Source organism: Triticum urartu, chromosome 1, assembly GCF_003073215.2.
Source record: "Triticum urartu cultivar G1812 chromosome 1, Tu2.1, whole genome shotgun sequence".
Taxonomy (NCBI): domain Eukaryota; kingdom Viridiplantae; phylum Streptophyta; class Magnoliopsida; order Poales; family Poaceae; genus Triticum; species Triticum urartu.
This window is the reverse complement of record NC_053022.1, coordinates 539,413,753-539,440,398: the sequence shown is the minus strand read 5'-3', so window position 1 is coordinate 539,440,398 and position 26,646 is coordinate 539,413,753.

The window sequence follows — 26,646 nt, the reverse complement described above, 5'->3', positions numbered from 1 at the left end:
AATGGTGCACTCTGCCCGGATGCGCCATTAGTATGTTTGAAAAAATGAAAAAAAACATTTTGTTACTAGTGGCGCACCGTGTGCCTGGTGCGCCATTAGTGTCTTCCACACTAATGGCGCACCAACAGATGGTGCACCATTAGTATATAGTAATGGCGCACCACATGTCTGGTGCGCCGTTAGTGTCATTTCCATCTATAGCCCTTTTCCTAGTAGTGGACAACATTCCTCTAGAATCAAGAGTCAACTCCTGCTACTCTATCGAGACATACCACAAGGCATATGAGCATGTTATTATGCATTGCAAGGATGTAACTGAGTGGGCAAAAATGAAGGGCGCGCATATCACACCACCACCACTTCAAAAAAAGAAAGGGAGGAAGGCAAAGAATAGGAGGAAACAACCAGAAGAGAAAGAGGGAAAGAGAGGTGTGAAAATCACAAGGAAAGGTGCAGTGATCCATTGTGGCTACTGTGGTGGTCCTGGTCATAACATTAATGGCTGCCTTGACTGGAAGTTAGGATTGAAACCTAAGAAAAAAAGGTGAAAAGCATAAAGTCAGAGCAGAGCCAGATGTTTCATCTTCAGATGAAGAAGAAGTTGGTATGACTCAGGTAATTAAGTAATTAGTAGAACCATTGTGTGAAATTAGTCTTTAAGTTGCATGAAATTAATCGTGTTTGATGTTTGCGGGAAATAAATCTACAAACTGCAGGTGTTCTTCAGCATGATCCACCATTGTATGTGCCAGAGATGATAGCTACTTTAGCCCAGGAAGTAAGTTTGTTTCCTCATGTCTTTGTAGTTTTCTAGTATATACATGTTTGCTCATGTGTTTATTTTCTACTCATACAGAGAGAATCAAGGTAGAGAGATGAAGTTGAACATGGGCCTCTACCAGAAAATGCTTTCATTCAGCAACAAAGTGAGTCACAACAACCAGTTCTGCAAAGTACCGCAACAAAGGGAGGGGATGTTCATAGAAAGAGAGAGATTGTTGCATTGGCAAGACTAAGAGCTGCAGCAGAGAGAAGAGAAATAGCAGATCAAGCAAAGTTCGATGCAGTAATTGCCAAGTTGAAAGAAGAAGAAGAAGAAAAATTAAGCTAGCTGCTCAGAAGAAGAAAGATGACCTTCTGGCAAGAAAGCAGGCTGTTGAGGAGAAAAAAAGGTCCTACTGGAAGAAAAGAAACTTGCTGCAAAATTGAGAAGAAAAGCTAGTGAGGAAAAGAAAAGAAAGGCCCTAGAGGAAAAACATGCCATGGCAGACAAAAGAAGGGAGGCTACGGAACAAAGGAAAAGAAATGCAGAGCAAGCAAAAAAATTAAAGGATGAAGAAAAACAGAGGATAGCCGAAGAGAGGAAAAGAATTGCACGGACTAAATATGAAGTAGAGGAGGCATGTTTCTTTTAGATCAATCAGATGAGATGGAGAGAAGGAAATCATTTTTGGAGACACATGAGGCAGCAAGGCAACAAGCTTGGGAGCAGCAGCGCATTGAACATGCAGCAGCAAGGTCTAAAGAAGACCTGCAGGAAGAAAATAGGAGAGGCAGAGCTAACAAGCGAGGCAACGGCTGATGAGGAGAGGCTTAATGCATGTCAGCACATAAAAAATCCATACAAGAGAACTGGACCAAGTTCTAGTCAGAACATGAGAAGCTTTAAACAACCTAGAAAAGTTAACATGTTCGATGAACTGAGGAGTGGGTGAATTTTGAAGTTAGATGGGTGATTTCATTTTTTGTTCTGCTTATGATCAGATGAACAAGTACTTTTATTATTATGTGCTACTAAGTGAATGTACTCCATATCTTGTAGTCAGGTACTTTTATGATTATGATCTAGTTCGGTGTATGCTTGTGAACACTTGCAAATTATCACTTAATTTTTACCTACAAATGCAGCTTGTATATATGGTGTGTTTGGGTGTATGCTGGTATATGTTTGCTGTCATTTAAGTGTACAAATGGTCAATTTCAAATTCTGCTTGTAGCTACTATTGGTAAATGTTTGTAGATACTATAGTTAACCTGTTACAGCAGTTTTCATGTGCTCGTGTACCTACTTTAGTTAACTTGCTAACTCTGATTGTAGCTATTGAAGAAAAGCTACAGTTTCAGTTTGACAAGGCAAAGGCCAATTGGCAAGTGAACTCATTGCTTGTAGGTTCTGTAGCAGAACCAATTGGCAAGTTAACTGCCAAGCGATTTGATCATGCTCCAGTTTGGCAGATTTATGAAATTACACAGTACACACATCTAGATCCGATGTACTTCAGCAGAGCCAAGTTAACTCTGCTTGTAGGTACACAAATTTGAAATTATAGAGTACACAGACTGGAAATTACACAGCGGCAAGTTAACTCTGCTTGTACATGCTGTAGTAGAGCCAATTGGCATCTTAGTTTCACAACAGTATGAAATTCCATCGGAGAACTCAGTTAAATAATGCACACTGTATTTCATTCATAAGAAACTTATCTCACTTTTACATGACACAATAAATATATTTGGATTATAGATTGACTAACCAGACTACACGGTATATAGATCTGGATCAAACAAATCCAGTCGAAGCACATACTAGTTCATTGGACTAAACAAACTACACTACATTAACTAGCAACCATAGACCAAATGTCCAGGACTGAAAATGCAACCAAGGGCTGGTCCATGCACTCTAACGGCAGCACGCCGCAATGCTGCAACACGTCTCAACGGGCACACCTCCGACGACAGCACCTCCAACGACGGCTTGCCGCAAAGCGTCTCAACGGCGACCAATACAGCAGCCGGCGTGACAACCTCCTCGCCAACACCAACCACCATGGGCAGCATCATGTACCCACTAGCAAGCTGCGGCTGGAACCACCGTCCGCGACCACCAGTCGCCGCTGTCAAAGCACACACCGGCGACCACCTGGGCGGCAACCGCCAAAGGACACATCGGCGACTACGGGGGCGGCGGCGCGGCCGCCGTCAAAGCAGACACCGTCCACCACCAGGGCGGTGCCGCCGCAGCCGTCAAAGCACACGTCGTCGATGGATGAACTTTGGCGCCGCCAATGGTGCTAGGGATTGGGGTGAGCTAGGGATTGCGGGGAGAGTGCGGGATGGAATTGGGGGTATTTGCCCCGCACACAGCCTTATCAATTTTGACGTGTGAGACCAAAGCTGAAGTGTGGGACCGATGCTCATGTGGCAGTGGCTGCATACTAGCTACGTACGTGAAGCGTATAGGCAGGACCGATGCCGCAATCTCCAGGACCGTATAGACACTGTATTTACATGTACGAGGACTGTATTGAAGCACTTTGTGACTATGAGGACCATGTTAGACATCGCCTGCAAGTACTAGGACTAAACATGCAATTATCTCCAAATCTGGTGAACATTCTGTTCTCATCAGGTGCCAAGATTTGCAAGGAACGAATAACCTTTATCGATTATCACTCCAGCACATTTTGTATTTGATGCGCGGGTCTGATAACGAACAAACAACAATGTATGAAACCACCTGCATTTAGAGAACACAAATCGTGCATGCATGCATGATGTTGTAGCAAAAAAGAATACATGACACTTCTCCTTTATATTTGCAAGTACAATGAAGATATGGGCAAACACATACACCCACACGAGTGCGGCACCAAACCATAGCTAACAAAAGAAAGAGATACTGACCGTGAATAAATCTGTGAAGCGTAGTGAATTCCAACATTCATGTCACCTGGGGTGTGTGTAAATGTTAGTTCCGGATTTAAACCTTAGTGGGTGGGGTCAATGACATAGCTAAAATTTTGAAACAATGTGATCCAGGAGACACAACCTTTTCACAGAAAAAACATGCCAACATAGTAGTATCGAATTATGAAAACCGTCGATCACAAAACCAGAATCTGCATCAAGGAAAAGCAAATGCATACTTTGAAGGAGATGCAAAGTAGTCGTGCCTTTGATGCTTCCGCATCGGCCTATCGCGCATCACCAGCCATAGGCCCCCTACCTCCACCCAATGCACACTGCTGGGCTAAAGGAAATATGCCCTAGAGGCAATAATAAGGTTGTTATTTATATTTTATTATATCATGATAAATGTTTATTATTAATGCTAGAATTGTATTAACCAGAAACTTAGTACATGTGTGAATACATAGACAAAACAGAGTGTCCCTAGTATGCCTCTACTTGACTAGCTCGCTAATCAAAGATGGTTAAGTTTCCTAACCATAGACATGTGTTGTCATTTGATGAACAGGATCACATCATTAGAGAATGATGTGATGGACAAGACCCATCTGTTAGCTTAGCATAATGATCGTTAAGTTTTATTGCTATTGCTTTCTTCATGACTTATACATATTCCTCTAACTATGAGATTATACAACTCTCGAATACCGGAGGAACATCTTGTGTGCTATCAAATGTCACAACGTAACTGGGTGATTATAAAGATGCTCTACAAGTGTCTCCGTAGGAGTTTTTTGGGTTGGCATAGATCAAGATTAGGATTTGTCACTCCGAGTATCGGAGAGGTATCTCTGGGCCTTCTCGGTAATGCACATCACTACAAGCCTTACAAGCAATGTGACTAATGAGTTAGTTACGGGATGATGCATTACGGAACGAGTAAAGAGACTTGCCGGTAACGATATTGAACTAGGTATGATGATACTGACGATCGAACCTCGGGCAAGTAACATACTGATGACAAAGGGAATAACGTATATTGTTATTGCGGTTTGATCGATAAAGATCTTCGTAGAATATGTAGGAACCAATATGAGCATCTAGATTCCGCTATTGGTTATTGACCGGATATGTGTCTCGGTCATGTTTACATAGTTCTCGAACCCGTAGGGTCCGCACGCTTAACGTTCGATAACGATTTGTATTATGAGTTATGTGTTTTTGGTGACCGAAGTTTGTTCGGAGTCCCGGATGGGATCATGGACATGACAAGGAGTCTTGAAATGGCCGAGAGGTAAAGATTGATATATTGGAAGGTAATATTCGGACACTAAAAGGCTTCCGGAGCATATCGGGTACATACCGGAGTACCGGAGGGGTTATCGGAACCCCCCGGTGGAAGATATGGGCTATATGGGTCATAGGAGGGAGGCTAACCAGCCCACAAGGGGCTGGTGCGCCCCCCACAAGGGAGGAGGCCGAATTGGTTTAGGGAAGGGGGCACTACCCCCATTTCCTTCTCTTACTCCATCTCCTTCCTTTTCCCTCCAGTGAAGAAAGGAAAGGGGGGGGATCCTACTAGGACTAGGAGTCCTAGTAGGACTCCCCTCATGGCGCGCCCCTCTTGGCCGGCCACCCCCTCCTCCTCTCGTTTATATAGGGGGCACCCCAAAGACACACCAATAGTTCTCTTAGCCGTATGTGGTGCCCTCCTCCACAGTTTACTCCTCCGGTCATAGCGTCGTAGTGCTTAGGAGAAGCCCTGCGTGGATCACATCACCGTCACCGTCACCATGCCTTCGTGCTGACGGAACTCTCCCTCGACCCTCTACTGTATCAAGAGTTCGAAGGACGTCATCGAGCTGAACGTGTGCTGAACTCGGAGGTGCCATACGTTCGGTACTAAGATCGGTTGGATCGTGAAGACATTCGACTACATCAACCGCGTTAACCTAACGCTTCCACTTTTGGTCTACGAGGGTACGTGGACACACTCTCCCCTTCTCGTTGCTATGCATCTCCTATATAGATCTTGCGAGACTTGTAAGTTTCGTTGCCCTGAAGGTTAAGCTGAATAGTAGTAGCACTCACTGCCAGGAAATGTTTCTCTGTCGTGATTGAAATGTATCAAATTATCTTCAAAGATACTAGTACTCCCTCTGTAAAGAAATATATAAGAGCGTTTAGATCACTATATCTTTACGGAGGGAGTAGTAGATTATGATTAACTTTGTCTGCAATCTACTGCTTGTTTGAATTGTTGATGACCAGGTACGTATGGGTTTCGGTAAGCATAAATAAAACTATCAAAAGCAGAATATGTGGCCCCACTTGATAGTAACAATGCCACAACTAGGCTGTCGCTGTTCGTGTTGCTTGAGAGTTTTCTGAAGTCTGAACTCCCTGCCTGGCACCTGATGCTGGCTTGCAGAAACGAAACACAGAGACATATATAATGGGGAACGCATGCATGGTTGCTTTGGACGAAAGTGTTGTTTGGTGGGAATATCTCTGGATGGCTACATGGATACGAGAGTCGGCAGAAAATTCTTGATCGCTTCCTCGATTGACACCTATCTTCTCTTGTTGTACCGAAGATGCGTGAACCTACTGTAGACGTATAGCTCCGTTTTATTCTTCTTTGAGGAAAAAGAAACGGTCGATGCCACTTGTGTCTTTTTAAGACCAAAAATTAGGCTGGAGCAGAGTAGCCTTTGGTTTTCTGAATGCTGATGCTTGCTGATGGGCGGTAGGTATACAGGAACGTACGTTTGTCTGTGTTCGGTCGCTAGTTGTTAGTCTGGAACGCAATCTATAATTATCTGTTGAAAGCACATGAGGGGATCAGTGTCATCTGCTTAGGACGGTGTCAATATAGAAGATACAGAAGATCATTTGACCATGACGGATTGTTTGCAAATTAGGCTTGTCGACACTAGACCTATTTACGCCTCATATTGTTCCGTCGTAGGAGTAGTAATTAGTACTCCCTCCGTCTTGAATTACTTGTCACAGAAATGAGAAAAGATAGATGATTTAAAATTAAAAATACGTCTAGGTACATTCATTTCTGTGATAAATAATTTCGAACGGGCGGAGTATACATTTTCTCCTGAGAGAAAATATGGAATGACACGTACAATTGTTCTTCCCTGTGAAACATTGATTCAACCCTCTGTCAGACATAGGTGTTCTGTGCATTTTCTTCCAACCAAATCATGTGAATACTCCAACACGTAATCGATTTGATGGGTGGGTGAATGGTGGTGGCCTAGTGGGACTGTACTAAATTAATTAAGCATTTGACCAAGTTTGTTCTGATCTGCTCTGATGTGATAACATGGGCACTCCACCCAATGGCATCCCATGCCCTCCCGACATATATACATCGTGCTTATTCTTGGACGTTATCCCTCCGGGTTTTCTACTATCAGATTTATTTATGTGGTGCGCCCCAAGAACCAACAATATACACTCCAACTTGCTGCATGGCTCTACGTATCTGGAGAAGGCAGAGTAAAACCTACCAGCTGGCTGGGTTGCTTCTTGATCCGGCCAGTAGAAACCGCGTGGAGGTAAATGGTAATATAAATCAGCTAAGCAATATTTACGCTTGAGCTACAGTGAAACTATCTGGCTCCAATATCACTCCTGTGTTTCTGCCTTTCTGGTCTACTGAGTGTTCCCTGCAAAAAGAGGTACCGCAGGAAATGCATTGTGAAGAAGACGCTGTGACTGAAGAACGACGACCTAGCCGCCGGCGCGCGCGTGGATCTGAGCCTGACGTGCAACGCCATGGAAGGTTGACCCGTCATTATTGCAGATTTTGGAGGAGCTCGGCAGCATGCAGCAGCGGTATCCTGGGTTCACTATCATGGTATCGCGGTATGATCTTGGTCGTGGTCACCCAACAGAATCACGAGACCAACATGCATGCATTATATCTATCTGACTGATCGACCGACGCAACTTGGATACGACCGTGTCATGTGGCGTGGCGATGAACCTCGGGCCGGCGTTCCAACCGCGCCCACTGTTGCCAACTTAACTGCAGAACAGCTAGCTAGCTACCCGGTCCCCATACCGTGGTCTCGGCTCAAAAAAGCTAGCCGGTCTCCTGGCTCTCGTCTCTGATCTCTGAATACTGACCTACTCATATGTTTCAACTGTTGAGCGTGCAGACATGGAGTGCCTGCCATGATTTGTCAACGGTCGCCCAAGTCGGGCTGGGTTAGCTGCCCCTACGCCCGTGGATCGGTGTGTCGATCGGGTCGAGTCGGGGACCCTCGGTGGCTCGGTCTGCTCGATGAACCGAGCCGTCGCTGCCGTGTGTATACGTCCGTGGTCGTGGTTGCCGGCAGAAGCTTCCAAGAATGAACCAACATCGATCTGGTACACATAGTAACTGGCCTGTGAAGTTACCTACCACATGAATGTACTGATCCTGGCGAAAGTGCATTTCTGCTCCCGAGCTCATTTGAGCTCAGTGAACAGTAAAATCGAAAAAAAATTCAAAAAATTCCAAATTTTTTTTGGGAGAAACATTGACAAAAGTTCTAAGTGGTTGCAAAAATTCATCATGAAATCACATTCCTGTAAAGCGTGGCAAAAAAAAACAAATTCAGTGCTCCAAAATGCTTTTGAAAGTAGCTTTTTCAGAGTACTGATTTTGATTTTTTTGCCACGCCTTCTAGAAATGTGATTTCATGGCGAATTTTTGCAAGCACTTAGAACTTTTGTCAATGTTTCTCCCAAAAAAATTGGATTTTTTTAAATTTCTTTTGATTTAGTTTTGATTTTATTGTTCACCCGAGCTCATTTGAGCTCGGGTGCAGAAACTCCGCGTCCCGATCCTGGTCCATTTTCACCGTCGAATGAGGTAGTACCACGAAACGAAGGCAAAAAATTTGCCTCATATATTAAATAAGGAGGAGAGAGAGTTTGTTACAACACACACCCAAGTTACGGCATGACAATTATTCTCGCAATAAAAAAGACCCTAATTTTTTTGCCCCAGCTTTGATCCAAAGGTTTGCCTCGTCTTCAATGGATGCTGACCAAGATTTGCGGAGGTGCGTTCTTTTGCATGAACACTCTTACGTTGCGCTTATTCCAAATGACCCATGACACTAGCATGGTAATCGAAGGGGCAGGGGCCCGTGGTGCATGTGCTCGCCCACCAAGCATGAATGGAGTCAAACAGGTGCCATGTGGACGTGTCCATGTCATGAATGCGAAATTTCTGAATAGCCATGTTCCAAAGCCTGAGAGTGAAGCGGCATCTGAAAAAAAAGATGAGGGCCACATTCCTGCACCCGTCGACACAAGGGGCAGGGGCCACAGTTAGGCCATCCTCGCTTCTCCAATCTGTCAGTAGTCCAGATCCTATCCTGAAGCGCGAGCCAAGCAAAGAACTTGACTTTTGGTGGGCCCAAGCCTTTCAGACCATTTGGTCCATGGGGGAGAGGACCAAGCCCAAAAATTGTGCCTTGTAAGCGGAGGCCGCGGAGTAGTGCCCAGATTCTGTGTGCTTCCATAGGATGTCATCCTTGGTGAGCTCATCCAGGTGCACCTCGTGCAGTAGCATCCAAAGGGTGAAGAATTGCGCAACATACTCGATGGAAACCGATGCGGGCGGTCTGATTTTGAGGATCCACACATTGTCCTTGAGGGCCTCCCGTACTTTCCAGTGCTTCCGGGAGGAAGTCTTGTAAATGAGCGGAGCAATGTCTTTTGGCTTGCGATCAAGGAGCCAAGGGGAGTCCCAAAATGGAGTCATCGCACCGTTCCCAACCATGATGGTGGTACATGCGTAGAAAAAGTTGAGGTCCTCCTCATCGCACGGATTCCCACTCCCGATCCACAACTTTGTGGGCTCCTTCCACTCGTACCAAAACCACCGCAAACGCAAAGCCCGCGCGAACTTGTTGGTGTTGAGGACCCCTAGTCCACCATAGGCGAGCGGCCGGCTGACAACATCCCAATCGACCTTGCACTTTGCCCCGGATGTCGTATCCGACCCCGACCATAGGAAGGCCCGTTCAAGCTTGTCGATGTTTTGCAGAATGATGGGTTGTATGACAAGTGGCGTGATGAAGTAGATCACTTGGGAAGCGAGGACCGACTTAATAAGGGCCGCGCAGCCAATGGTGGTGATGTTTTGGCCGCCATATGTAGTCAGTCTACTTGCCACTTTATCGACAAGAAATTGTAGGTTGGCGAGCTTCAGTTTCCACACAAATAGCGGGAGTCCCAGGTAGCGGAGCGGAAAGGAAGCCCTGCCGGTAGCCCTTGCGTGATGTGGCCCAAGTCAAGGTTGCCGCACCGAATGAGGACCATTGAGCTCTTATGGAAGTTGGTGCAAAGGCCGGTGACTTCACCAAAACCTCGCAAAATGGCCGCGAGGTTGTCCACATCTCTTTTGATCGCCCGCTACAAACCCAGCCGCATCATCCACATAAAGAGAGGTTCGCACCATGACCCCTTCCCTTCAGACCTTGTGAAGAAGGCCCTTCCTTCTCGCCACATCAACGATTTACTTCAATGGGTCAATAGCTATCATAAATAGAAGGGGAGAGACGGGTTCCCTCATCATTATTCATTATCTGACACATGACTAGCTAAAAGGGAAGACTTGGGACGCATCGAGACGTGGAAGGTACGTGCATGTGGACCGTATAGACATCGCTCGATCACGTGCTTCGTGTCTCCATGTATGCCTGACTGGTTCCATGCAGGTCGGTGGTTGTTCCGATGTGCATGTGCATGCATCCGCTTCCTTTGCCTTTTGAATGAAAAGGGCGCGCGTGTCCGTTAACTAATCCTTGTAGCTAGTTTGCCACAGGTGGTCGATCAGAAGAATAGCATATGCCGATATCCAGCCACGTTCATTATCTGCTTATGTTCATGGCATAATATAGTATGAAACATATATACTATCGGGATTGCTAAATCTCAGTCGACTGAGACTTAAGTCTCAGTCGATACTATCTTCATGAGATCCCACGTGAAGATCCGTGTACTTGTAATTTTTTCTTTCTTCTTTTTATACTATTTTCATGCTAAATACTAGTAGTATATATACAAAATCTTATAACCTGGTCGCAAACCACGGCCGGGCGTATCCTGCCCGGATATTTTTGGAACCATACTTTACTCGCTCCTGTCTCTTCACTCCTTCTTTCCTAGGAATTTAAATATCTCACGCCAAAACTACTTGTAGTATTGCATATATACACTACACATATTATATTGGAGAAAGCTAAAGAGAACATTATATCGAGGCTATCATCGTCATCAACTAGATAAGGCTTCGTACACTTGTGCTCTAGAAACCGGTGTGCGCCGTAGATTCCATCCAACTGGCCTATTATTGGTCTCTCCTTTCTACGTTTTCGTTCTTGTCAAAGTCTCAAAACCGGTGAACATTCCGATAGTTGTTCCGGTCCGGTACCAAGATTGGCAAGGAACTTATCGATTAGCATCGCAGTACATTTTGTATTTGATGCACACGTCTCAGAACGAACGAACAACCCTTGTACTCCCTTCGTTTTTCTTTTCTCTGCACATAACTTGAAGCTTGCATACCAGGGGGCGTACCGCTGGCTGTTTCTTGGACCGTCTTAACCTTCCTCTCATGTTAATTGCACATTGGGAACTGGAGCGCTTTAAGTAAGTGCATGCAGCTAATTCAAAAATGCTACATCTACAGGGCTTTAGGCTGGTCATAGTGGGGAGTAACTTAGAGGGTGCTTGGATCCAAGGGACTATTTTTAGTCTGACTAAAAATAGTCTTTTTTAGAGGCTAAAGTTCGAAGCACCCCTGACTAAAGAGAGACTAGGACTAGTTTTGAAGCTAAAAAAATTTAGTCATAGGAAACCTACTAAAACTAGAGATGGTTAGTTTTCGTCCTCGATCCCACCTCTCAAGACCGACAAAAAAATCGGTATACTACCACGACTAGAAGAACGCCCGTGCGTTGCAACGGGGCCACATTAACTTTAAGAGTTCAATATCAATTATTTTAATATTACATTTAATATTCTCATACATATCAAGTGACATTCGCGACCTTTTTTACCATCAAACGCTCTCTCTCTCACACACACACACACTCTCTCCCTCTCTCTCTCTCTCTAACACACACATATCCATCTTATTGGGTAAGGGACCATAATCCGTCTATTTTACACGCACATGCGCTAGTGCATAACAATATGGATTATGTGTATTATATTTGCCACCACAACTGAGGGAATTAATTTCATGTAAATCGGTCAGCCACAGCTCCATGACAAACAATACATCTAAATTCTCAGCGTTATTTTTATGTAACATTGGCGAGAGGTAAACGACGGTGATTATTTCCTTTGTTTGGAGATTGATTACCATCTATGAGTTAAGCTATGTACTAAAGAAGAATCTGATTGTGATACGTGAATTGATTGTTGCCTTGTATGTTTGGTTTTGGTATTTGAAGATTGATTACCATCCATTAGTTGGGTTACCAAAGAAGAAATCAATCACCATATGTAGAAAAAGGAACTACATTGCACATGCTTACACCTCATCTACTCATGAGAATATATATAATTGGAGCAAACAAAATAAGTGCAGACGAGAGATAAAACATCAATGAGGATCCCTAATGTCTTGACTAATATGTTGTCCTCCAGCTTGAGAAGCACCTACAAGGAAGGGCTAACATACAGAATCACGAGCCACTCCAATTTATGACTCACACAACTTCATCTTCAACTTGTTAATGATGCGTGAACCTCAATGTACCATGTGGTACTGTTGGAGGCCATGATGACCTGGTGCACCTGTGACTCACCAACGTTCCATCATGCGCAACGCCTCCTGGAACGCCTTTGGCATCGCATGACAGAAGGTAGGAACGTGTTAAGAGCAAATGAGGCAAAACAACAAACAAGTGGCATCCCTCTTGTAAATGCACCCCTCTTGTAAATTTTTATCCAGACATAGAAGAGTTTTAATTATCTCATCATTTTCTTAATTTAAATAAACACATCACATAAATTTGGAATTCGTGCTGCTATTATCATTCTCTAGCCGGACAATTTTCCATGGGGAGAACTAATGTATGCTTCCTAATATATCAATGTTCCAACCTTCTAGACTGGAGACTGCCCAAAGAAATTATTTTTTTTCTACCACCAACTTCTTCATATGGTAGAAAATGCCATCTTTTTTACAGAATTATGACATAAACTTTAAAACACATACAATGGTATTATTTTCATTTTTCAGAATGCATTTGTATGTCAAGTCATACAAGTTTGATTGCACACTCGCGGACCATCCAATGAATTCTCTAAATTCAGTTAAAACCCAAGCATTACATGATTTCTTATTGTGCATCTTTCACCATGTAGTGACCCCTAAAAGAATCAAACAAATACCATGCCTATTTTGACATAAGCTCACATGCTATTTGACCCACCTAAACTGGCAACCTTCAAATACTCCGGACGATGTTCCATCATGGAAATCCATGTGTTGCCACAGAACAACACAATATCACTCAAGTTGTATTTATCATGCTTACCGTCCTTAACTGGTTTCTATATTTTATTTCTGAATATGCACCTATTTCACACCCCCACCAGACACGTTGCTCTTCGTTCTGCATTATTTATCTCAGCACACCCTTTGACATGATAAGTTACTTCTTACAATACTTTTCATTGTTTTTTCATGGATTGGCAACACTCATGTTTAGGTGTATCTTTGTCCATACAATCCGGATTTTGGACTAATGGGATATTCAAATAAATGATTACTGTGATTTGCCCAATTCGTTTACTATGCTCTCTTGTGCTCCTCGTTGGCTTTACCTCAATTCATTGCCATCATTTACTGATCAAATCACCTAGCAAAAGCAAACTAAGTTGTTAAGATAGAAACAAAAAAGGACAAAGTCTTTACTAAAATATAAATAGAATACAATTCGATCAGTACATGCTTGCTCACTTAACATAATTTGAACCACAAAGAGACATGTGAAAATAATTCAAGTGCATGATGGATGCTAACTTATTTGAATTACTTAATTTGACGGCTGATATCAATGGACTAATTACTAATTAAACCTGCAAAACACATCGCACTAAAATGTATGTATAATATTTGATCCGCAATGAAGGTGGCGGCGGCTCCTCTCGTACCTCCGCGGCGGCAAACGGCTCCACGATGAGGTCTGCAATGAAGGTGGCGGCGGCTCCTCTCGTACCTCCGCGGCGGCGAACGGCTCCTGGATGAGGTCTGGCGGCGGATCCTCTCAGATGTCAGCGGCGGCGATCTCGTACCTCGGCGGCGGGCGAGTGGCTCCACGATCGACCTAGCAAATAGATAGATCGAGGGCAGTCGCGTTGTATACCTAGAATATTTTAATATTCACAAAAGAAGTGTCCTTTTAGGCCGGTAGCTGAGTCAATCTTGACCCTTTAATAAACTTAGTTATATTCTTCATTTACACCCAGTTTAGTTAGAAGTACTGGCAAACAATGCAGTATGCTATCGTCTGATAATATAGGGTAATGGATATGCTGAAATTGTAGATACGTGGGCTCCTAATGATTGAACTAATTTATTTATTTTTCCACACTACAGAGACAGGTGCTTGTAGAAATACCAAAGTATACGCCAAAACAAATTTCTTTATGAAAACATTGGACAGCTATGCTGCAAGGTAGCAAGTAATCTCACGACAATTTCAGAAGCAAAACAAGGGAATAGGATGTGCAAACCTCTTAAGGATTTGAGAAAGTTCATAACTCCTCAATCAAGTCAACCATTAATTTCACATAGCGCATAGGAATCAGCCGCCTCAGCAATCTCCTCTCCGTTGGATCTCGTACCAGCAAGGTCCTCGAGGCTAAAATAAACCATCGCCCATATGGGCAACTACAATGACTGAAAACTATGTGGTCATTAATATGGGCAGCAAGAAAAATATGGACAGAACTGGAAGGCTAACTCTAAAACCAAACTTAAAATGGGAGCTAATTATTTATGTGCTCTAAATCCATATAAAAACTAATAATCATTCTCTGTCTGAAAAGAAGTAACTTCCATGAATGGGGGAGGGGGTCTATACCTTAATGAAATCATTGCACACAACAGAGCAAAGCTGATATTGTTATAAAAAAAGTACTTCTTGCTACAAGGACAAAACCAGGAAAGACCATGTGCAAAATAAACTTTCTCGTCAATCTAGCTGGGGGCCTGTTCATATGAAGAAGAGAAGGATCAGCAAAGGAAATAACATATCAAGAAAAGAAAACAAAAAATATTAGAATGTAAATATGTTTGCTCATCGATTACCTTCTACCTTTTTGATAAACATAATTATATTTTAATTTGCTCCGATGTTTTCTTATTTTTTTACCAAACTGCCATATATGGTACACGAAGAAACATTTACCTGAAGGCATTAATATATTTTCAGCTTTTTAGTCTTACTGAATACTCCTGAAGGAGTCAAGGACTTGTTTGCTACTGTATATTAATAGGAGTAGGTAAAAGGCCAGTGTAGGTGAAAATATTATAAGGACACATACATTAAATTCAATGACAAAATCAAGCTTTCAAATGATGCTTATGTGGTATTGCAACGAACTCCGACATCCAAATGTACTGTAAAATAAAACAATTTAACATCTGATGTGAGCGAGCACAAGTATCGATCAATTTTACAATTGCTGATTTAGATCCCAAGAGGCTATATTTCTTTGTTCAACTACTATAAATAAACTAAATAAGATGAGAGTGAGACTACATACATAAAGCTGAATGTGCAAGATCGACATCATCCCCTAAGTGCTTCTCTTCTCAACTGCTTCCTTCTGGATGTTTTGATTGTTCAGAAAACAAAATTCAAAAATACATGGTCAGATAATTGCAAGCTCAGTTTATTTATAGAAGAATGTTATTGAAAGAATTGCATCCAACCAAAAACAGACCTTAATTTGAGACATATAGTTTGATGCCTTACCTACAGTTGTAACCTTCTGAGCAAGTATGCCAATCTGCATGTTCGAACAGAATTTTCTATTGGAGAGCAAGCAGAGGTTTATACATCAGAATCCTCAATGAGAAGCAAGCAGAGGTTATACATTATATAGAGGAGACTAATGGAGAGTACCAACTCGATATTTCTTGTTTGTCCATACTTCAATTGTCGGCATGAAAATGAAGCACTGCCACCGTTGCCGGCTCCTCCAAATGCCCATCGGTGTAGGCATGCTGGAGAACATACAGTACTGCACGAGTCAAACCGAAGAAGCAAAGAGCGTAGGAAAATAGACAATTGAATACTGAAAGAAAGAAGATAACCACCATATGCATAGTTCATTACATGAGTTTAATTACAATGGTTATATTCCAAGGCCATCTGACAGTCCCTATTTTGCAAAGCTTGGCTTTGATGAACATACCAATCAACTACTCTTAACGTTCCACATCACCACAGCTAGCACTGATTGTAGAAAACTTACAATATTATTTAGAGGTGCTAGTTCAAACTATGACCAATTATTTGCATGGCTTATCATCAGCAGTTATGTTTTTACTGCCTTTAGTATTTTAATTAGGCTTCATTCAGAACTGTTGGTGCACATTAAGTATGAGAAGGTAACAACAGGCAAAATATCAATCTAGGCATTGGTCAAGTTTCAGTTGAGAATTCACACATTATGTAAGAAGTATATGTGGTGATAGATTTGAATCTGAAACGAGATCAGCATATGTATACCTTGTAAAAACATCGTCCGCCAAAGGGGGCAAGTATCCCTTCTAAAGTCAAAGTACCTACAATCAGTCGACGTGAAATAACATATGTGTGGCTTAGACAAATGTTTCATGAATCAACCTCTACTCTGAAGAACATACAAATGAAATTCTCTCTAGAGTACTATTAACCTAACGATCATATAGTGAGATGCATGCAACCATCAGATTTATTGTTACTGACCTAAGAATTTATGTATTTCCGTCTCAAAAAGTAAAAATCCAGTCCTGAATCCGCCCGCCGCCCACGCATCTATGACAAAACCTCTTCCCCTGCTGCTCCTTGATGGTGCACCTCCTCTCCTGCTGCTCCTCGATGCTGCAACTCCTCCCCTGCTGCTCCTCGATGGTGCACCTCCACCCACGACGGCGAAACCAGCGGCCCTTGCTCCATGACACCGGACCAACCAGTAATGATGGATATGGGTTTTGGTGACCTCTGACCTGAACTGCTGCGGCTCAAAAAATCAACAAAACAAGATTAGCACGTTGGAAAGAAAATCAAATAAGTCACACACATCAGTACATACAGCCAGCGTAGTACAAGCTAAGCAGCAAGCGCAGCTAGCAAGCCGGCCACCGTACGCGCAGGTTGCAAGCAGTCAGCACAGCACCCGCGCACGGGGCGCACAGCATGCGCACCTGCCGTGGAGAAGCAGGGCCGGCGCAGCACGCGCAGCACCTGCGGACGGGGCGAACAGCACGCGCACCGGCCGGAGAAAAGCAGGGCCAGCGCCGCCATCCACACGCCACGACGCCCTAGCACGGCGCCATGAAGGACGTTTTCCTTCTCCGCCCCTGCACGGCGGCACCGCTGCCCCTGCTTCTCCACCCACGCCGCGACGCCCCAGCCGCTCCACCCACTCAGCGACGCGCCCGCCTCGCTCCGCTCCTCATTGCCTGCAGCACAACTCGGCGGCTAGGGTTAGCCGCAGGGGCGCGTGCAAGGACTTAACGACGAGGAGGTGCTCGAGGGTCGATGGGGGAGACAGGGCGGAGGCACGCCGATGGCGGCCGACGCAAGAGGCGGGGCTGGTCGAGGAGATCCTTAGCGGCGGCGGCTTAGATGTGCGAGGGCGGCAGCGAAGGGATGGAGGGCGGCGGCGAACGAGGGCAGTGAGTCGTGCGTGCGAGTGGAGGCCAAGAGAGTCGTGCGTGCGTTTGGTTAGGGTTTTTTTTTCGCTGGTTAATTTTCATAGGTTTTATTTCGTTGGTTAATTTTCGCTTGTAGATGGGTGCGATGGGAGGTGTGGCCCTGGACTGCAGGGGCATCGCGACATGGTTTTTCTGGTTTTTCGCGGCTGAGCGGGAGGTGGGAGGAAGTACCAAAGAAGTACCAAAAAAGACCGGGTGAGGTGGGACGAAAATAAAACCCGGAATGCGACCTACGAACTGAGACATTAGGAGTAGAGATATGTATTAGCCCTCTGTCTCCTCATTTAATTCCTCTCCTTTAACACATGCGAGTTCTGGATTTGAGGGTTTGAAGGATAATAAATGCTCAATAACTTGATTTTAGTCTCTTTAGTATTTGAATCCAAGCATGGGTGAGGCTAGCAAGTTTTAGTCCCACTACTTTTAGTCATGGGACTAAAACGTATCCAAGCACCCTCTTAGACTAGTGTCATATGCATGACACTAGTCTAAGTTACTAGTACCTTTATAATGCAAAGTAACATAATAGTAGTGTCATAGATGACTTCATTTATTAGCTTGTAGACTCATCTTGTCTTGGGAAGCGCTATGTTACAGTAACATATTATGTTACTACCTCACATTAAATACTTGTCACATAAGCAAAAATTTCTTGAAGTGCGCTATGTTAGTAGCTAAGTTACTCCCACTACTTGCCACATACTTGTTACAGGTTTTTACAGGAGTTTACAGACTCCTTCCAAACTTCATAAACATCGCCCCCCCCTCCCTAATTTTCATGGGGGTGGGGCCCCTTCCCAACTAACACCCAATCAAAAACCGCCACGTAAAATCAATCATGTAAACTCCTGTAAAAACCTGTATGTGTAGCATTGTTGCAGCTAATTGGCCCGTGCGCCTCGGATGCCCTGCATGCAGGCCTGCTCATGCATGCGCATTGACTGCTCCACTAATTGCTCTGCCATGCAACGGATTGGCTAGCTGGAAGGGACAAAGTTGGAAGGAAACGGATAAATAGGCTAGCGCGCAGAGCAATTAGGAAAAAACGAGAAAAACTTAGACGCGGAGTAATAAGAAACAGAGGGAGTATGAAACAACCTGTTTTAGACAAATCATGCATGCATGTATGATGTTGTATCAAAAAAGGACACGCGGAAAAGTTTTTCTTTTTTGCAGTTACATTGAAGATACACTCAAACACATAAACCCACACAGAGTGCACCACCAAACCATAGTTTTTTTTTTTTTTTGCGAGAACACCAAACCATAGCTACGAAGACACCGACAGCGGATAAATATGTGAATCTCAATGAGTTTCTATGTTGAACCCACCAAGGGTGTGTGTAAGTGTGAATTCCGGGTTTAAACCTTATTGGGTGGAGTCAGTGGTGTAGCTATAATTTCGAAACAATATGGTCCAATCGGCACAATTTTTTTACCAACAAAATAGTTTAGACTTGACCAAAACTCCTGATCAGAAGACTAGGATTTTCATATAGGAAAGGCAAAAGCATTTTTCCTTTGGTGCTCCTGCCTCGGCATGTCACGCATTGCCAGCCGTTGGGGCCCTACCTCCACCCGATGGACACCGTTGGGCAGTGGGCACACTGTTGTACTTCTCTTTGGGTTGAAAGTATATAAGTCGGTCGCAAAATCCCCACCATGTGGCTCCGCCACCGGGTGAAGTTATCTTGGTCTTTACTCTTTAGGTTGTGTTTGATTGAGCTACAGGTTCTGAAAAAACTGTTGTGAGCTGCGAGAAAGGGTCTGTCAACTTTCAGTTGTGGAAAACCTGAAAGTTGTTTGGTTGAAAGAACTGTGTAACTTTAGATTTGACTGTGAATTGTCTGTAATGCCCCGAGGGCCTGAGAGATTGTTTATATGCTAATTGACCGTAGAACACTTATGTAATATAATTGACATATAAATGGCCATTTTGGGAAGGAAATTTTTATTTTTTTAATATTGTATTATACACATAAATGACTATACTATGCACTAGATAGTTAGTAAAGAGTGCGTACATGTATGTACAAATAGGAGAGCACCATACGTCTTTTATTTTTATATACGCATGATATACGATGTAGCTCAGGATCCAATTGAACCAAAGGCAAGACAAAAAATTAACTAGATCCAACTGAGCCAAAGACAAGATAGAAAATCTAGATCCAACTGGCCAAAGGGAAGACAACATCAGCTAGTGTATAAGAAATATGCCCATGCATAATCAGCTCCACTACTAAACACTATAACGTTGTTGGTGATCTCCTAGCTTCCTTCAATAGCTACCTTTAGCACCTGAACTCATATGCAGCAAGCCAACAATCATTCTGAATTAACAATCTTGAAGGCAAACTTTGCAATGCTCTATTGTTCTTCACGAAAATACTGTATATGCAATGTGTGCGTGCTTCAGGTGCATAGAGGTCAAAACTGAAGCTTCTTCAAGAAAATACTTTATATGCAATCCGTGCGTGCTTCAGGTGCACAGGAGGGAGGAGTGAGTGGGGGGAGGAGAACGCAGGGCCGATGCGCTGGTGCCGCCGAATGGCCGTCCGGCCTAGGGCTGTCGGGAACGGGGGAGGGAGGGAGGGGAGGGGAAGGAGGAAGGAGGAGAACGAAGGTGGGAGGAAAACGAAGGTGGGAGGAAGGAGTAGGAGGAGAAGAGAGGATGGAGTAGGAGGAAAAAGTCTAGTGCACCGGAACGGGCGGGGGCGGCAGCCAAGCCTAGCGTCCGGTGCGGCGGCTCGAAACTGTCTGTCATGCGTGTCCCGCGAGACTCCTACGCGTGTGTCCTGCGAGCGTGTGAGAAAACAGATCGAAGCGGTATCACTTGGCAGTGGCATTGGTGGGTAAAGCATTCAGCTTTGAGAGGACGGCCAAAACCGGTTGCTTTAGAAGATGAGAAGTTGGGGTACCCCCAACTGCGAAATTTGCACTAAAAAGAAGCTACAGATTCTCAAAAATTGATGTGAAATTTTACACCTTTGGTTAGCTTTTAGCATCTTCAAAGCAGAAGTTGGTGAAAAAAGCTCAACCAAACACAACCTTAGTCTTGGAATCGCGCATGACAATTCCTGCTCCTACTGCTATGCTTTGACTGGTACACACACAAGAACGATGGAAAATTAGTAGTAAATTGAGCCCAATGAAAAGTAGTGGCTGTCGTACAATCTATCCCGACTAGCCTATCAAGTTCTATGGCACCATGACTTCGCCTTGATAAGTCCAAGTCAACCATGGAGTTTTTTCCGTCTCGCAAATAATTAGGGTTCCCTCGCAAAATAATAATAATAATAATAAGGGTTAATATCGGCACTGTGAAAGGCCTTTTTTTTCAAATAAATTACATTGGAATTTTGGAGGATTCGAATCTAGGAATACACGCAAGAGTTATAAACCGGTACTAGCACTCATTGCCCGAAAATATTTCTCTGTCGTAGTTGAAATGTGTTATCTTTTCTTCAATAGTAGTAGTACATTATGATTATCATTTGCATTTATGACCAGGCAAAAAATACTGTCATGCGTGGCCCCACTCTTGCCAGTGACAATGTCCCAACTAGGGCGTTGCTGTTCCTGTTGCTTTCTCTGAAGCCTGAACTCCCTGCTTGGCACCTGATGCTATCTTGCAGGAACAAAACAAAGAGACATGCTAAAAGGCATGGTTGCTTTAGGCGAAAGGATTGGACTTGTTAGGTCGGTAGGCATATTTTTGGACGGCTACGGGAATTGACGGAAAATTCTTCAGAATTTGGCTGGCTCATCGCTTGTTTCCTTGATCGGTAGCTAGATGTAGACGTATCTGTAGAAAAATAAGCGGTTGATGGCACTTGGTTTTAGCATCAAATCAACATAGAGCAGAGTAGCCTTTGGTTTCTGAATGCTGTTGCGTGCTGATGGGCGGTAGGTATATAACAGGATTCCATTCCATGGACATGGATGTCGGTCAGCAGCTCGATCGCTGGATGTTAATCCGTAACGCTATCCAATAATTATATGCCGAAAGCACATGAGATGAGAGGGTCACGGTCAATCCAGCTTTGAGAAAACGGATCGGTTCCGTCATCTGTCTTGGACGGCATGGAAACAGAAGATGGGCGCCAACAGCTCTCAGGCTGGGAGCAATCTGATGTTGTTGATGGAGGAAAGTGAGGTGGTGCAAAAGCATTTAATGGAGGATTATGTGTATTCTTTTTTCTTTTACACAGGACTTATTTACCCCTGAAATTCTTTCTTGCTACTAGTAATTAGTACGTACTATATTTTCTCCTTATTGAGAGAGAGTATGGAATGACAAGTATAAATCGATTCGATGGCTGAATGGTGGTGGCCTAGTGGGGTGTACTAATTTTTTGTTTTGACAGCAGTGGGGTGTACTAAATTAATTAAGCATTTGACCAAGTTCCGAACTGATCATGTGGTAACGTGGGCATGGCCTAGCTGTCGAGTTTGACGAGTGTCCACTCCACCCAATGGCGTTCCATGCCCTCCCAACATATATACATCCACCACACCACATGTCTAGTAAGTACTCTACGTGCTTATCCTCTGTCGGCATCCCTCCAATTTTCTTATGCCAAGTTGTTTAATTCGTGCGCTCCAAGAACCAACAAAATTTACTCCAACTTGCTGCGTACTAGTAGAAACTTGTTGATCCGGCTAGTAGAAACCGTGTAGAGGTAATTAGCTAGGTTATCACACAAAATCAATTAAAAAACATTTACACGTGAGCCACAGCGAAATCATGTGGCTCGAATATCACTCCTCAGTCCTAGCTCGCTGTCGCTCACAAAACCGTGAGGCTACTGGAAATGCATTGTGGAGAAGACCCTGTGACTGAAGAACGACGACCTAAAGCCGCCGGAGCGTACGTGGATGCGAGCCACCCACCGGGCCTGCCGGGACCTGCAACGCGATGGAAGGTTGACTCGTCATAATCGGAGACCTTGGAGGAGCTAGGCGGCATGCAGCAGTATACGTACTGGGTTCACTCTCGTGGCATCGCGGTATTATGATCTTCGTCGTCGTCGTCGTTGCGTTCGTCGAACGAGCCGAGCATGCATGTATATTACTAAGATGCAACTTGCATTACTGCATAGTACGAGCGTGTCATCCATGTCATGTGCAGCGTTCCAACCGCGGCCACTGTTGCCAACTTAACTGCAGGGTCCCCTGACTCTGATCTCAATCCTGATCCACTCGTATATACGTATGTTCCGATTTTCAACGTGCTGAGATCGAAAGCTAGTACTCCTAGTAGTAGTGTCTTGTGCTTTAATTTGTCAACGGTCGCCGAAGTCGGGCGAGCTAGCTGTCCCCGCGCCTCTGGATCGACGTGCTGCGTGTGTCGGGTCGGGTCGCCGCCGTGTCTATACATGACGCGGCCGTCGTCGCCGGGAGAAACTTCCAAGAATGAACCGTGAGGTGCCTAGCTACTTGCCGTCGATCTACTACTCATCACCGAGCATGTGAAGTTAGCTAGCAATGGCATCGATGGATCCTGCTCCACTCTCACCATCGTACTTACTACTACCCCTAACACATTAGATTCGTTCTCGATCTGACACTGGCGGTGACTAAGTAACAAAAGGGAAGACTTGGGACGCGTCGGCATGTGCAAGAGGTACATACGTCTGGACCATATCACGTGCTTCTTGGCCTTTCGATGTATGGATGTATGTGTGCCTGTTGCTGTTGGCATGCAGGTCGTGGTTGTTTTATCAGCTGGCTTGCGTTTTGAAGTAAAAGGGCGCGTCCGTTAATCCTTCTAGCCAGCTTGCCACAGTTTTATCAGCTAGGTGAATGGGTAAAGATGTACTCCCTCCTTTCTAAAATATAAGGCGCCGATTGACTTTTTTGGTCTTCGTTACACAACTTTGACAGTGATTTTCACGTATTCCATGTCTAAAAAATTAATATACAAACATATGAACTAAAATTGTTTTGCAAGACAATTACAACGATGCCATTTATATGTGTTTAATCCATGTACTTTGATATATTAGTAGTCAAAGTCGTGCATCAAAGACAGTGTAAAGTCAATCACGCCTTATATTTTGGGAAGGAGAGAGTCCATTCTTAGAAATCAAACCATCTCCGAGGATGAATTGGATTCTGAGAGTGATTGCGCCAGTTTTGAAGGGGAGTTGACATATGCTTCATCGTTTGACCTTGAATTCTTTGTTACACTCAACATACAACATATCATCATTTATGTTCAAATTTGACACTTTTCTGGTTCGGTTGCTATATCTAAGTCATTCAGTGCATTTCTAGGCATTTAATGTGTATAATTCAAATTTGAACTACGAGTACATTAAACACTGCGCAAAAGTGTTTTGGAAAATCATATTCAGGGTCTTGAGTATATTTGCACACCTTATACAAGAAAAGGAAAAAAATCTCAAAGACCTTTGTGGCAAGAGTCAACCACAAACATGAAGTTTATTCGTCTTTTAATTATTAAAAAGGTAAATGAAGTCTGAAAAACATGAAACCTCGCATGATGTCATGATATGACCTCCGCATGATATGATAAAAATTGAGAAGCTTCGATTTTATTTTTTGATGTAAACTCTTTAGAGATCGAACCATCTCTGAGGATGAACTGTGGTTCAACATGGACTGTGCCAGCTTTGAAGGGGAGTTGACATTTGCTTCATCATTTGACCTTGATATTTTTTACTACACTCAACATATACCATATCATCAGTCACTTTCAAATTTAGCATTTTGGGGGGGTTTATTTGCTATATTTAAGCCATTGAGTGCATTTCTAGACATTGATTGAGTACAATTCAATTTTGAAATGTGAGTAGTTTAAATAGTACAACCAAATGATTTGAATAATCATATTTAGCATATTGAGTATATTTGAATGCATTATACAAGAAATGGCAAGAAATCTCAAAGATCACTATGGCAAGAATCAAACCATAAACATGAAGTTTAATGATTTGTTAATTCTAAAAATGTAAATGAAGTATAAGAAACATAAAACATTCCGATGTGTCATGATATGACCTAAGTATGATGTGGCAAAAATTTGACAGGCCCTTTTATTGTTTGCGTTGCACGTTTGCGTCGGGCGGTTCCATGGCCGCACCTGGACCGGCTGGCGGTGTTGCTGCTGCTCCGCACGTCGGTGTTCACGCCCCTCCTGCTCTATGGACACCACCATGTCTACGACAACTTGCATATCCGACGGATCCATGACTACAAGGTGCTCCGGCGACCAACAATGCCCCTACCAGCCGGCGACTTTTTTAGATCTACAATTGTTCTCGCGCATGTGTGTACACAATCGTCACCTTTGTGTATGCACATCGCTCGTGGCTGTTTTGGTTGGATGGTGCGCAAATCGAAATTACAACAGACGCGGACGGTTTGCTTGGGTCGTCTGCAGATCGAAAGCACATTTTTCTGCTCGTATGGGTTATACACCCCCCCCCCCCCCAATTGCACACCTCCAGCAGCCGAAAGTTTTTAATTGGGTTCGTAGAGGCCCTTTTTTTGCACTGCATGTTTCTGCACTTCTTTTAAACACGGTATAATCGAAGATTCCCACAAACATGCACATAAACTCATCCTTCTCCCACTGAACGAATATCGCCAAGAAGTCCGAAACAAATAAATTTAGAGAGCAACATCATCAAGTTTAGGACTTCAATTCTGATGAGCTAGGTCCATCAAAGGGAAGCTAATCATCTGAGTTACGTTGAGTTTGCGCATGTTTATAATCTAGCGGTATAATTAGTTATGTAGTAAGGTACTCCCTCGCAGATCCAAAATAAATGTCGTGATTTTAGTTCTAATTTGATCTAAAACCATGACACTTATTTTGGATCAGATGGTGTAGGAAATAGCACGTATATATTTGGTCGCTGGATGAAGACAGGCATACTCTTCTACCGGTCGAAACGGAGCCACACGAGCATCTGATCGATCGAGATACATATACTCGTCCTCTTTGAAATGAGAGCCGTGTGGGCGCCTTCTCCTGTACAAAGGGCGGCGTAGTTTATCTGTTAATTTCGGCCTGGATGGATAGAAGAGAGATAGGTGCAGTTAGTCGGCCGGCCGGTGAACCTGGTCACAAACCACGGCCTGCGCATGCCGCCGGGCTTACCCATAGTTTGCTCGCTCCTGTCTCTTCCTTCCTGCATCGGAGTACATATGCGGCTATCATCGTCGTTGTCACGTCGTACACTTTTAATCTAGATAGAAACCGGCGGCGTGCGTGCGCCGTAGATTCCATCCAACCGGAGCATTATTGGCCTATCCTTTTCTTCATTTTCGTTCTTGTCAAAGTCTCAAACCCGGTGAACATTCCGCTGTTCTCGTCAGGTGCCAAGATTCGCAAGGAACGAATAACCTTTATTCATTATGATTGCAGCACAAGTTGTTTTTGATGCGCACGGCTGAGAACGAACAACCAACCCTTGTATGAGACCACCTGCATTTAGAGAACACAAATAATGCATGCATTCACGATGTCGTAGCAAAAAAGAATACACGACAATTTTTCTGTTTTTACGATTTCAATGAAGATATAGGCAATAATATACATCCACACGAGTGCAGCACCAAACCATAGCTAACAAAGAAAAAAAAGATACTGACAGTGGATAAATCTGTGAATTACAGTAGATTCCAATGTTCATCCCACCTGGGGTGTGTGTAAATGTTAGTGCCGGATTTAAACCTCAGTCAACCGGATCAGTGGTACAGCTAGAATTTTTAAACAGTGTGGTCTAGGAGACACGACCTTCTTTGAAAGAAAAAACATGTCAACATACCAGTACCGAATTTATCAGAACCGTTGATCACAAGACTAGAATTTACATAAAGATAAAGCAAATGCGCACTTCGAAGGAGTTGAAATGAGGCTATTTCAACTTCTACATCCTTTGCATGTGGCTACTTAATCGTGCGGACTGAAAAAAAAATCAGAAGACCAAATATATGTAGTTGCGGTT